This window comes from Marmota flaviventris, chromosome 1 (genome assembly GCF_047511675.1).
Source record: "Marmota flaviventris isolate mMarFla1 chromosome 1, mMarFla1.hap1, whole genome shotgun sequence".
Taxonomy (NCBI): domain Eukaryota; kingdom Metazoa; phylum Chordata; class Mammalia; order Rodentia; family Sciuridae; genus Marmota; species Marmota flaviventris.
In genome coordinates, this window is record NC_092498.1 from 7,326,518 (window position 1) to 7,338,207 (window position 11,690).

Below are 11,690 nucleotides of genomic sequence, written 5' to 3' on the forward strand. Positions count from 1 at the left end.
AGCTAAGCAGGAAATGAGGTCTCCCAAAGAGAGCAAAGGAGCAGGGTGTTGCTCACAACTTGGAACAAAGACAAACTATGAACCTGACTCCTTGGAAATGGAGAAGAGGTGAATTGGGAAAGAAGAAAAGTTTGCTCACTAACAGAGGGTGCAGGTCAAGGTCACACTGCCACAGATTTGCAGGGCACCTTTTGTCTGGCTCTATAGTACCTCATCAAAGACTGGCTACCCCAGAGCAAAGGTGGAAATGGCCACTGGCATTTGCATCCATAGAAGGAGGGGTTACTATTCTCATATCAGATAAAGTGGATTTCAAGCCAAAATTAATCAGAAGAAACAAAGAAAGTCATTTCATAATGATTAAGGGAATCAAAAAACAAGAGAAAATGATCATAAATATTCATGCCCCCAAACAATGGAGTATCTCTGTACATCAAACAAACCCTTCTCAACATTAAGAATCAAAGAGATTCTATTGTCCTGTAAATTAAAAAGAAAAAAAAACATTTAAAAATGAAACAAGTAGACCACAATATAATAATACTAGGAGACAGTAACACACCTTTCTCATGCCTGGATAGATCATTCAAACACAAACTAAATAAAGATGCTACAGAACTAAAAACAATAATTTGCACTTAACAGACATTTATAGAATATTTCATCCATCAATGACTTTCACTTTCTTCTCAGCACCACATAGGCCATTTTCTAAAACAGACCATATTTCAGTCACAAAGCAAATCTTAACAAATGCAAAAAAAAAAAAAAAAACAGAGATAATACCTTGAATTCTATCAGATCATAATGGGATAAAATTAGAAATCAACAATAAGTTAAAAAATAGAAACTACTCTAAGACCTGGTTACTAAATAATATACTTTTAAATGATGAATGGATAACAGAACAAATCAGAGGATAAATTTAAAATTTCTTAGAGGAAAATGAGAATAGTGATACAACATATCAAAACCTTTGACACAGTATGGAGGCGGTTCTCAAAAGAAAGTTCACAGCATTGAGCTCATAATTTAAAAGAATAGAAAGGTACCAAATAAGCAATCTAACATCACATCTCAACGCCTTGGCAATATAAGAATGAGACAACACCAAACCCAGTAGAAAACAGTTTTTTGAAATTCAGTGAGCACTGACTGTAACTGGATGGGAACCCTCCTGACATCTGCAGCCTCCTTCAGGTCTTCACCTCCTTATTTTGCTTGTCCTTGTTAGCACAGTCTCAGCCCCGTCCCCCACCATAGACTGCCAGAGTTAGGGACCTGGGAATGCAGAAATGCATCTCATCACCCAGTGGCCAGCTCTGGACAAACCAGTGCCATTTGTCCTTGACTGTGAACAAAGGATGAAGATGGAATGTACAAGGATGAAAGAGAAGGAGAAGCACAGGGAGGTGGGAAGGGGACTCCAGGTAGCTTCTGAGATCTACTGTGTGTGCACTGTACTCATGAGGTGGGGGACTCCAAGTCAAGGTGGCCTTGGGGGTCTTTGGTGATGATAGTAGGGCAGTTGGGTTGAGTACATAGGCCCCATACATAAAAACAATATTATTGTGACCCCATGTCATGGAGCTCTGAGAAGCAGGATCTAATGTGGTTTCTAGAAACCCCACGCAATGGAGATCTCTCAGTGTCACTCAGGACCCACCTAAGAGGTACTGGTTAAGGTAACTACTGGATAGTACATAAATGAGGGGGCACCTGGATTGGAACCAGGGACTTCTTGATCTGCAGTCAAATGCTCTACCCCTGAGCTATACCCCCTGCTGTTATGTATGTGTAATAAGCATCTTATACCTGGATTGCCACACCCTGGATTCTCCACCTGCAGATGTGTGTTTGTTAGTGCTTTGCCATCATACACTTCCTTCCTGCCAGGCCACGCCATTTCCTGTCTACATAATTGCAGGTATAACCAGTACCCATCTTCCCTAGAAACTGGATAGGAGTAAGGAATAAAAATCTTGGATGTCTGCAGCTAAAACCTTCTTCACACTCAATTTGAGAAGCCAGACCTTAAGAGCTGCCTGCTCATCAGACCCTGGATGGGGTCCGGGATGCACAAGAGCAAAAATTTTTGGTTTCTTCCTGAGAACCCCTAACTTGATCCTCTGAGAAGGGGGACCTAGGGATCTTGTGTGCAACACATTTTGACCAATATCATTCTCCAGTATTTCCCCTTTCCATCATCTTCTTCTTCCTCCTGGTTCCTCTCCTCTATTCTGTTGATCTCCTTTCAATTTTAAGAAGATACCTCCAACTTTATTTTCCTTTTTTTCTCTATTCCTATCACATATAAGAGAAAATATACTGTTGAGAGCCACAACCGTAGGGGCCCCAGAAAACTTCCAGCTGCCAGCTGATGATTGGCTCACAGCAGCCCCAGCAAACTTCTAGCTGCCAACTGATTGGCTCCTCTGTGGTGATGCTCATTGGGCTGTTTCCCCACCCTTTCAGACCACAGCTGCTCATTGGGGGACTTTTTTTGGCTTCACCCACATGACCCAGCCAATTGGCCCAAGACCACAAATATACAGAGCACTGGAGGAACCCAGCAACCCCATCAGGGTAGTGCCCAGGACACATTGTCCATTAAATCCCTCAATAGACAAACCAGAGGAAGCGCAGGATTGGACATCTGCGCCTCCGCCAGAACAGTACTAACTCCAGAGATGGCAGTTCAAATCATTCCCACAGGGGTAAAAGGAACTCTTCCCAAAGGAACAGTAGGCTTATTATTGGGACACAGTTCTTCTACTCTAAAAGGACTTATGATAAGTCCTGGGGTAATTGATCCCGATTATGAAGGTGAAATAAAAATTATAGCCAGTTCTCCAAGGGTATATCAGTAATTTCACCACAAGATAGAATAGCACAGTTACTAATAATACCCAGCCTATATGATAAAATTTCCAGTCATACTGTAGAAAGAGGTTCCAGGGGATTAGGCTCCACAGGTGTAGATTGGGCTATGCTATATGTAACATGCAGAACTTGCCTGGACTATGTATCACTTGTATGCATTGTGAACTTACTTGTATGCATTGTGAACTATCTGTTGGTACATCGACTTGTGGTAGTGTTGGGGTATTTTTGCTGATGGTGTCATCAGTGGTACAATTTTTCCAAAAGGAGCCGTCAATTGACTTGGTGTATCTTCCTCCCTTCTGCTTGTGATGGTCGTTCAGCTAAAATTTGGGGGCCAACAGAGGTGAGGCAAAGAACCTCACCCCCCTGCTGGTACAAAGACCTATCCACAGGTGTGGCTGTATGCTGGACCGGTAGTCAATGATGTGTAAGATCCAATTGCAATGGTACCAACCTAAGATAGGATGCTGACGCCTTGAGGTCAGCTCATCCAATGATGGGTAAGAACCATATGTGGTATTGGACAACCTAAGGCAGGCACGGTCCCTAAGCCACATGCTTGTTGTTTAAACAGAGAGGGGGCGATGTTGAGAGCCACAGCCGAAGGGGCCCCATCAAATTTCCAGCTGCCAGCAAACTTCCAGCTGCTGGCTGATGATTGGCTCACAGCGGCCCCAGCAAACTTCTAGCTGCCAACTGATTGGCTCCTCTGCAGTGATGCTCATTGGGCTGTTTCTCCGCCTTTTCAGACCACAGAGCTGCTCATTGGGGGACTTTTTTGGCTCCGCCCACGTGACCCAGCCAATCAGCTTCAAGAGCAGGAGGAGTGGGGGAGGTTTAGAGGCTTGTGGGAAGCTGGTGGTGGCAGTTGGGCTCTGAGGGTTTTCCTGAAGAGCTGTGTGGTGCGGTTTGTGTGTTCTAAAAATAAAGTTCGTTTCCTTTGACAAGTGGCTCCTGAATTGTGCCCAGCCAGACTGCGGCAATATACAATCTCTGATGCAGAGTTTGGCATATTTTTCTTAACAAATGAGATTAGTTCATTTGCAAGCTGTGAGTTTTTTTTGTATTTCCTCTCTATATAGTATTTCATTTAATATTTTCTATAGTGCCAACTTAGTGGTCATGAGTTCTTGTAGTTTCTGCTTATCTTGGAAGGTTTTAATTTCTTCTTGATTCTAAAGGATACGTATCCTTTGTTGGCTCTAGCAATCTTGGTGGACAGTCATTTTTTTTAGTACCTGCAACACATCATTCCAAGCCCTCCTGGGTTTCATAGTTGGTATCAAGAAATAAAAAATAATTCTGATGGGCTTGTCTCTAAGTGTAACCTGACATTTTTCTCTTGAGGATGTTAAGATTCTATCTTTGTTCTGCATGTTAGTCATATTTATTATCATTTGTCAGGCAGAGATTAATTTCTGATCTTGTCTATTTGAGGTTCTGAATGCCTCCTGTACCTGAAAATCCATATCACTCTCATGGGTTGGTTATGGCTATTTTCCTTTCTTTAATATAGTTTGAATGATCAAGGCTGTCCACTTTGTATTCTGACTCTGAGATTCTACCCTATTACAGAGACTTCCAATAAATACTTTATTAGATTTATAGTCTTTCATTTCCAACATCGGTTTGGTTTTTCAGGATCTCTGTTTGTTGTTAAACTTCTCATTTTTATCCTGTACTGAATTCCTTAATTCATTTAGTTGCTTCTGTGTGTTCCCTTGGAATTCATTTATCATTTTTAACATTCTTTTGAATTTTTCATCCCCTATTTAATCCACTTTGATATCCTTGAATTCAGTTGTTGGTGAATTATGAACATTTGGAGGCAATAAGTTACCTTGTTATTTCAGGGTTTTTTTTTTTTTTTTTTTTGTATTCCTGTGTTGGGTTTTATTATCTGTTGAGAAGGATTTTTCTTCCACTCTTATGTGTGGGCCTTTTGATGGCACAACCTTCTCTTGCCATAGTGTTCTGGGATATCGGGCTGATGTGAATTTTCTACCGAATTTCCAAATGGATTTTTGTAATATAGTTTCCCTGCTATTTATTTGGTGATGATTAGTGTATTTTGATAGAATGTGTATTGTGTCAGAGCTTGAGGATTATAGTTTCTCTGTACATCTCAAAAGAAATATGTTGTTCTTATAGGTAAGACAATCTGTGTTGTATAAGGCAGTGTATGTGGGATCCACTGTCTGTGATTGCTCCTCTTCACTTAATAACTTTGTTCATGCTAAAGAGAAATGGGAGTGATCTAGTGGCGGTGTCCACAGCCTTTGAGTTAATTCTCTTTGTTTTTGCTTTTGGAATAGATGTCCATGAAAGGGACCTGTGGAGCCCCATATTGAATCCTACTTGGGTCTGGACATTAGTTTGTGGGTTTTGTCTCTTATTCCTTGAAGTTCTTTGGTTAATATTTGTGTGCAGCAAGATGAACTGTCTCTTGTCTGGCTTTAGTTCAGGAGCAGAATCTCTACACTGTGAACTTGTAGTGTCACCATAGATTCCTGGAACCTCACAGAACAGAGGGCAACAAATAATAGCAACAACACAAGCAAATAATACACAGCATTAAACAATAGCCCAGGGCCACTCTGACACCTACTACACAAATGATCACAGGATCAGGGATGCTGGGTCTGTAAATGTCAATAGCAAAAACAGGAAATAGCCACGAACTGGATCTGTCATTAAAGTAAATTGCAGGTGTGAACTACTCCATTCATAGTATTAAGAACAGTGGTTCAGGAGTTAAATAGACCAAATAGCTCGACAATAAGGCAAAAATACAGCTCATAAAGACAAAATGAAATGTGATAGGAAGGCACGGAATGTTTAGAATGTTCACAATGTGAACAGAGAAAGCAGAAGAGATCTAGCAAGTGATGGCTATAAAGGAGTGGAAAATAAATAAAAGAGAAAATCCAATAAGGAGAGAGAAAGAGATAACAAGATGATTTGCCCTTAGAAAAGAAAGGAGATAAAGAGAAAAAAAAACACTAAAGTAAAATAAACCAACAAAACAATCCTAACTTTCAAACTGCAAAATAGAAAAAAAAAACTATAAAGAGGATAAAATGGGAAAAATGAATCAAATATGTCTGTGTATGTATATCCCCATGAATCCTCCACAGGAAGAGGAGGAGGAGGACGAGGAGGAGGAGGACAAGGAGGAGGAGGACGAGGAGGGAGGAAGATGGGAAAAAGAATGAATGAGAGATGTGGCAAAAAAAGATCCTTTTTCCCCACATTTTTATTGGTTCATTACAGGTGTAATGACAAGATTTGTTGTTATATATTTATTTTTTTAATTTTATTTATTTGTTTTTTATACCTTTATTTCACTTATTTATTTCTATGTGATGGTAAGGATTGAACCCAGGGTCTCGCACGTGCAAGGCGAGCACTCTACCACTGACCCACAACCCCAGCCCCTTCTTGTTACATATTTTTACATGCACTGGATACTACAATATAACTGGGCCAATATCACTCCACAGCACTTTTCTCCTTCCCTGCTTCCCACTCTTTGGTGGTGAGAGAAGCCTCACTCAAGCTGTCAACTTCCCCATTCTTCCCCATGGGTCTATCCCACAACTTCTAGAAACCTCCCTGCCAACTCCCTGCACTTGTGACCTCCTGACTGTGGGGATGTCAGTGTGGAGACTGCCTTTTTGAGCAGCTGCCTCACCCTCTCCTGCCCTCTGAGTCCATCTCCTCCTCCCCCTCCTCCCCCGTGCACCGTGCTGTTCCTAGGGATTGCCCTGCACCTTCAGTCTCTGCCCTTCTCTCTTCTCAGCTTCTAGCCCTGGTCTTTGAATGGTGACCCCTTCCCAGAGACACCAGGACTCCCTTTGGCCCCAACCCAACAGCCCAGCTCAGCTGGTAGGGGAGGACATGAAATAGGACAGGTCATTTAAGTGCCCAGTTCAGGCCTGCAGGATACACTGAAGTGGACTGGCCTCTCCTCTCTGTGGACCTTTCCCCTAGAGGCTCCACCATGAGACCAAAGACCACGGGGGACCAAGGATGCAGAGTAAGAGCCGCCATCTCAAGGGGCACAGCATATGGAGTTGGAGAGCTACGGGGGTTCAGGGAGGCTGAAGCAAAGATCATGAGGACAGTGACACAATGTTTTCTGCTCTGGCCAGGAAGATACTTGAGCACTATGAATGTATGTAAAGAGGTGACATCTTTGAGTCTCCCAAGTTGCCTCACAGGACTTCAGAACACAGTGAGGGCCAGTGGGGAGCTGCTCTGCATTTGTGCCACTCAGTCTGCACGTGCAGTGTGAGTCTCAGTCACCTGGTGGGCCAGAAGTGACAGAGGGACAAAGGGAGGAAGGGGCCTTGACTTTGGCTTCTGAGGCTACAAGCAGAGCCCTTTCTCACAAGGCTCACACCACTGGGGACCCTCAAAACATGGAAGGGGGTGCACAGGCTGTGGATAAAATGAGAAGAAAAGGAAACCAATGCAAGAGAATTGCCCACCAAGGAAAGAGGCAGAGCCAAGAGCACTGAAGGGCTGGGGCACGGAGGTCACCTCAGGGGCAGGAGAAAGCCAGGGAGTGGAACAAAGTGACCCAGTCCCTTCTGGAACCTCCTTGTGGGAAGATTCAGCATTGGGACCTGGGGGAGGAAAGCACACTGTTTTCTAAACCATGTCCAGTGAGCAAAGGAAGTGCGCACAGGGGGCCTGTGCCTGCGAATCCCCTCCTAACACCCCGCCTGGCCTCAGGAGCCTGTTTCGGTGCCCAGCTTTCCTGCAGGAGGGCCAGGCCTCCCTATGGCCTCCAGCACCCCCGCAGGGCTCTGCCTCCACAGCTGGTCTCCTTCTCCTCACCCACAGCTCCTCCAACCTGCCACACCTCCCCACAGTGGCCCCCCTCCACCACCTGCCACTGTCTGTGCCTGCAGCCCCTCCTCCGACCCTCACTCAGGGGCTAAAAGCACCTGCTGCACATGGCAAGGTGTCCCTCCATAGTGAACCTTACAGAGCACCTAGGGGTACTGAGTCGGCACCTCAAGATATCACAGAACAAAGAGTTTGATCTGGTTCATCATTTTCCTCCTTGGTCCTCTCCTGAGAGGACACTGGATGCACCTCAGGGATTAAAAGTCTGACAAAGTAGGGGGCACCTGGATTTGAACCAGGGACCTCTTGATCTGCCATCAAATGATCTACCCCTGAGCTACATCCCTACCTATGTGCAACCTCTCATTAGCTCCTTTTCAGTCATGGTGCCACATCCAGGCTACCTACATAGTCATCCACTGTTTTCTCTGCTAACTCTCTGGAGGTTGGGAACCAAGTCCTAAGGTGCCATCATTCAAACTGTAAACTACATAAACCTTTTTTTCTTAATATATATTATCCAGTCTCAGGTACTTTGTTTTAGCAACAAAAATGAACTAATACTAGAACTAACAAGATAGTTGGCAAGACTGCTCAATAGAAAATCAGCCTAGAGCAATGAATATCATTCCTCATATATCAACAGTAATCAACTAAATAAGGAATTAATGGAAAAATTCTATTCATAACAAAACCAAAAACCATATGATAATAAGAAATAAAGTAATACATGTATATTATTGTTCTTTATGAACAAAAATATAAAATATTAATGAATTGCATAAAGGAAACCTGAATCAATGGAGATGATATATTCATGAAAGAGGATCTTAATATTATAAAAATGTTAATCTCCAATTTCATTATTTTTATCCATGTAATTTTAGCAAAGACTAAAATGGTTTTGCAAGTTTTAGCAGAACTTGAAGAAACAGTATAAAATCAAGAACAGAATAAATTTAAGAACAGCCATGCACTTTCAGATATCAAAATGAATGGGTAGAACTTGTGCTACCAGCTGTGAGACTAATCAAGGGAAGGAAACTAACCTAGTGGGCATAGGAAGAGACAGATGAGTGGGTGGGACAGCAGGTGTGGCCATGCATAGGTGGGAGCCTGAGGATGAAAGCGCAACCGTATCTGCTCCACCTGGACCCACAGTCCAGTTGGTGCTTGAGTCCCAGCATAGCTCAGAAGAGCACCCCCTTCTACTCTCAAGGTTTTCCTGGTGGGACCATGAATAAATGGGAGAGTGACATCATGAAAGCAGAATTACAGTGGGCGCTGGGGCACATGCCTATGATACTCCCTACTTGGGAGGCTGAGGCAGGAAGGTTGCAAGTTCAAGGACAGCCTGAGCAACTTAGTAAGACCCTGTCTCAAAATTTAAAAATAATGAAAAGGTCCAACGCTGTAGCTCAGTGGTAGAGTGTTGCCTAGCATGTGCCAGGTTCTGGGATCAATCCACAGTTGGTTAAAAAAAAAAACCCTGGAATTACAAATTCATGGTGGAAGAACAAATTATTCCACAAATGGTACTGAAATAACTTATTTTTCATATGAAAAATGAGAATCCTCACTCTACTAAAAGTCAGACTCCAGGTGACTTAAAGACCTAAATGTGAGCCCAGCTGACGAGGGAGATTGAGTAGTCTTAGAGATTCATCATGATTTGAATTTTCCAAATCTCTCATAAATGCACACTGCCATCCCAAAGCCCCGCTCTGCCTTAATCACAGGCTGATTTCACTCCAGGAGATCTGGGGAGCTCTCAGCACCCCAGGTGTGGCATCACGGCAGCCATAGGATCCACCCTTGCTCTGTTTTTATCTCTTTCACTAATTCAGTGACAAGAGGTCAGAGAGTCTCATGATACAGTCAGAGTCCAGCTTTTTATTTTTTCCTTTTGAGTACTTTTATTGTTAAAAATAGTTTAGTCTAGTACTGGGTCAGATTTATTCATAAGAGCTAATGAGTCAGTAAGAAGTAACCAAAAAAACCATATGATTTTTTTTTTGAGGAAATAGTGGCTGTACTTTAGTTTCTCAGTTACTTTTTTTTTTCATGTTGCACATATAGAGCACAATTTTTCCCATCTCTGGTTGTACACAAAGTGTAGTCGCATCCTTTGTGTCTTCATTCGTGTACTTAGGGTAATAATGTGTGATACTGAAACCTAGCCTCCTCGTCTCTCTCCATATTCACAGCTGAATCTGTGTGGTAGAAAAAAGTTGGAATCAGAACACTGTGTTCATTGAGTGCAAAAAGAGGGGGCACCTGGATTTGAACCAGGGACCTCTTGATCTGCAGTCAAATGCTCTACCCCTGAGCTATACCCCCTGCTCTTTATGTGTGTCTAATAAGCACTCTAAAGCTGCCTGGCCACACCCTGGATTTTACCACCTTCACATGTGTACCTGCTACTGTCAGGCTATGGCACACATCATATCCTGGAACATCATTTACATCTACAAATGTAAGTTTCAATACCATTTTCCTGCCTATTAGAATTATTGGCTGTTAGGATGGACATTAGTAAAGGACTGTGATCCCCCCACCCCAAATTAAAGTTGTAAGATTCCAATATGAACTAATCAGAAAGACTAGGGGTGGTCTGTATTTTCAGTGAGGGAACTGGTAATTCTGATGTAAATCCAGTCTGGGTGACTCTGATTCAGCAATATGTCGCTCCATAATGTCAACTTTACAGAGCAACTAAGGAAGACCTTCAGAAAAACACACGGATCACTGGCCACAGGTGTTGGGAGTCTCCCTGAGAACTCCCCAGGCCTTTCAAACATGGCGGTGGGCAAATTGCCAGTGGGCAGCTAGAACTCCCCGGGCCTTTCAGATAAGGAGCCCCTAATGCAACATGGCAGCAGGCAAGTTGCCAGTGGGCAGATAACAAGTTGTTTTGAAAATTTTCTAATTGGTCCTCCCATCTTCCAAGCTCGTGGGCAGTTCCTGCCCCTCATGAATCTTATGCAGGGCGGACGTGCGTGCACCGTAGGTGATGACCTGACCTTTACTATGATTGGCCCAGGGAGCTTCCTGGTTTAAGATAACTGACTCTCACTTTTAGAACCAGCTTGCAGTAAAGTGCTTCATCTTTGTCACTGCTATCTGTGTGTGTGCATTTTAATCTCCGACGACGAACCTTGGCCTTTCAACAGGAGTCCTCCTTCTGCCAGGTAACTGATGGCACCAGAGACAACTGACACAGCCTTAGGAAGGGTGGTGCTGAGGGTGAATGGCAAGGAGAACACTGACCAGAGAAAAGACCAGTGTAGGTTTGCCAATAATAAATACACACACACACACACACACACACACACACCAGCAGGGGACACCTGGATTTGCACCAGGGACCTCTTAGTCTGCAGTCAAATGCTCTGAGCTGTGCCTCCTTGACTGATGGGGCTTCCCTTAGCATGTGTCACCTGTTCCCACACCCAAGGACTCCATGGTGCACTGTGAGTGTTATTCCTTCCTCCCTGATGGAAACTGCACGTGCACCATAGCCTGAAGAGAGACTCCTCTTCAGGCCAGGAGGTCACCTTCCAGTCCCCAGAGGACTCTCACTCATCTGCAGGCTCTTTTCTATCCAGTCTGATTTATGAACATTCTCGATTCCCTCAGTAAATGGAAATCTGCACCCCTCTTTTCACTCAGTCCTTGATGTGAGTTGGGAGTAGGCAAGTGTAGCAACCGCAGCCGTTGGCCACTTCCACAATACTGCTTCCTAACAATCCGATTTGTCCATTGAGACAAAATCCAGAATATAATGATCTACATTAAATCCAGAGATCTATAAACTTTTAAAGACAATATTTCTGTCCATGACAAATCCCAAGTGCAGCGGAAATACAAGAATAGAGTTACTTCAGTAAATGTCATGCTCGACAACTGGTCAAAACTGGAAGTACAACAACCTCATAGAAAGGGGG

General features: G+C 43.4%; 2 non-coding genes across 2 annotated transcripts; both read right to left on the minus strand.

The window, feature by feature from the left end:
* Positions 1 to 1,710: 1,710 nt before the first annotated feature.
* On the minus strand, positions 1,711 to 1,782 carry Trnac-gca (transfer RNA cysteine (anticodon GCA)). Its single transcript has one exon. It is a non-coding gene; the product is annotated as a tRNA-Cys (tRNA).
* Positions 1,783 to 10,011: 8,229 nt separating this feature from the next.
* Trnac-gca (transfer RNA cysteine (anticodon GCA)) lies at positions 10,012 to 10,083 on the minus strand. Its single transcript has one exon. It is a non-coding gene; the product is annotated as a tRNA-Cys (tRNA).
* Between the last annotated feature and the right edge of the window lie 1,607 nt (positions 10,084 to 11,690).